The sequence below is a fragment of the Eptatretus burgeri genome, chromosome 11 (assembly GCF_056783735.1).
Source record: "Eptatretus burgeri isolate ZD-2024b chromosome 11, Ebu_testis_v1, whole genome shotgun sequence".
Taxonomy (NCBI): domain Eukaryota; kingdom Metazoa; phylum Chordata; class Myxini; order Myxiniformes; family Myxinidae; genus Eptatretus; species Eptatretus burgeri.
This window is the reverse complement of record NC_140971.1, coordinates 91,238,536-91,241,035: the sequence shown is the minus strand read 5'-3', so window position 1 is coordinate 91,241,035 and position 2,500 is coordinate 91,238,536. Positions and strand designations below refer to the sequence as shown.

General features: G+C 42.3%; 1 long non-coding RNA gene across 2 annotated transcripts in view; it reads right to left on the bottom strand.

The window, feature by feature from the left end:
* LOC147017612 (uncharacterized) overlaps nt 1-2,500 on the bottom strand; it is a 6,192-nt gene that overhangs the window by 1,879 nt on the left and 1,813 nt on the right. Inside the window, exons 1-2 of one of the 2 annotated variants that reach the window (XR_015049564.1) lie at nt 1,387-2,500; nt 1-409 (exon numbers count right to left, since the gene is read on the bottom strand). The exon at nt 1-409 is cut by the window's left edge and continues 1,879 nt beyond it; the exon at nt 1,387-2,500 is cut by the window's right edge and continues 1,813 nt beyond it. This is a non-coding gene — a long non-coding RNA (uncharacterized LOC147017612). The remainder of the gene's footprint in view (nt 410-1,386) is intronic. The other variant, XR_015049565.1, reaches the window with a different exon arrangement.

The window sequence follows — 2,500 nt, the reverse complement described above, 5'->3', positions numbered from 1 at the left end:
CCCAACCGTGAAGCATGGAGGTGGAAGCATCATTCTTTGGGGATGCTTTTCTGCAAAGAAGACATGATGACTGCACCGTATTGAGGGGAGGATGGATGGGGCCATGTATCGCGAGATCTTGGCCAACAACCTCCTTCCCTCAACAAGAGCATTGAAGATGGGGCGTGGCTGGGTCTTCCAGCATGACGACGACCCGAAACACACAGCCAGGGCAACTAAGGAGTGGCTCCGTAAGAAGCATCTCAAGGTCCTGGAGTGGCCGAGCCAGTCTCCAGACCTGAATCCAATCGAAAATATTTAGAGGGAGCTGAAAGTCTGTGTATCCCAGTGACAGCCCCGAAACCAGAAGGATCTGGAGAAGATCTGTATGGAGGAGTGGGCCAAAATCGCTGCTGTCGTCTGTGCAAACCTGGTTAAGAACAACAGGAAACGTCTGATCTCTGTAATTGCAAACAAAGGTTTCTGTACCAAATATTAAGTTCTGTTTTTCTGATGTATCAAATACCTATTTCATGCAATAAAATGCAAATTAATTATTTAAAAATCATACAATGTGATTTTCAGGATTTTTGTTTTAGATTCCGTCTTTCACAGTTGAAGTGTACCTATGATAAAAATTACAGACCTCTACGTGCTTTGTAAGTGGGTAAACCTGCAAAATCGGCAGTGTATCAAATACTTGTTCTCCCCACTGTATGTATGTATCTTTTTTATTTTCTTGAAATGATATATTTTAAAATCTCAAGACACGATTTATTTTTAACCATAAAATAAACATCACGATTTTGATCTGATACTTCCGTGTTCATCTATCTTCGAAATATTACTAAAACTCTCATCTTGTATATTATGTATGTATGTATGTATGTATGTTCCCAAAATACAGCTAAAACGGTACAGGATGGTGCAAAAATTTTCGGCCCACCTTGCTCACCATTCGTCTGTGGTGTGCAGTGTCAAATTTTGTTAAAATCGGGCAACGAAAAAAAATATGAAAAAAATCAATTCCCGATTCAGTCAAGTACTCTTCAGGAGAATTTGATCAATGCAAACACCCTCAACGGTATAGTTCCCTGGAGATATCTTTTTTTTTAATCAACTGCTGTCACAACGGGAACCCAATGGGTTCACGGGTCGCCTAGTGTATATATATATACACATACATACAGGGTGTCCCAAAAAAATGTACTCACATTTTGGCTCCTCAAAACTCATTGAATTTTTCATTTATTTTCAGATCAAATTGACCATAATAATGGGAGAAGTACGACTAGGTTTTGAAGAAAGAAAATTTATCATAAAGTGCTACTGGAAGCATGAAAACATCATGGAAGTGCAAAGACAATTTAGAAGACATTTTCACAAAGATCCACCAACGTGACGCACCATTGCTCGCATCCGAGATAAGTTTGAAACAGATGGAACTGTGCATGATGTCCATAAGGAGCGTTCAGGAAGGTCATCAACCACCCCGCAAAGGAAAATCAATTGCTGGAAACCCTCCACCGATCGCAACGGAAATCTGTACGACAAATGGCTCGTGAGACAAGAATCCCAAAATCAAGCCCCCATCACATTTTGAAGCGAATTAATTGGAAAAGTTACATTCCAAAATTAATCCACACTCTAAATGAAGACTATCCTGACCGGAGAGCTGAATTTTGAGAGTGATACCTGGGCAAATGCGAAGAAGATGCAGCATTTCCATCCAAAATTGTTTGGAGCGATGAGGCCAGCTTCAAGTTAAATGGCTCAATCAACCGACACAATGAACAGGCATTCGAACAAATGAGTGAGTGAAAAAAAACTTTATCATTAAGAAATAGTTGTGGCCTTAAGCCTGGTGTTGGCTTAGTGGTTAGGGTGGCGGCTTGGGATCCTAGGGTCCTGAGTTAAAGCCCCGTTGGCCACTGAATTAAAATACACCAGGAGGTTGACTCAGCCTGTCATCCTTCCGAGGTCGGCAAAATGAGTACCAATGTACTGGTGTAGGGACACAGCATCAGCGGCAAAGCCATGTCCCAACCAATGATGCAATCAGCAGCCACAGGCTGCACTCGATTGAGAGGGTTGAAACCTGTTCCAAGTCAAGGAATGGTTGAGTGGGCCAAAAACATGGCGGCTTCAGTCCCCAGTGAGGTTACCCAGGAAATGCCTTAAGACCCAGAGAGTGAGGTGGCCATACCAAGGATCTCCTGATGAAGGATATAATTAAACAAAGCTGTTAATTATCTTCAAAAGGGGTGTTTTAATTAAACCAAACACCCAGTTTTCACTCCTGCACTTCCTTGGAGTTTTCTTAGTATGCATGCAAAGTTTCAGGCTGCTAGGTTTTATCGTTTTGGGGTTATGGAGGAGACACACTGACTGACACACACACACACACACACACACACACACACACACACACACACACACACACACACACACACACACACACACACACACACACACACACACACACACACACACACACACACACACACACACACACACACAC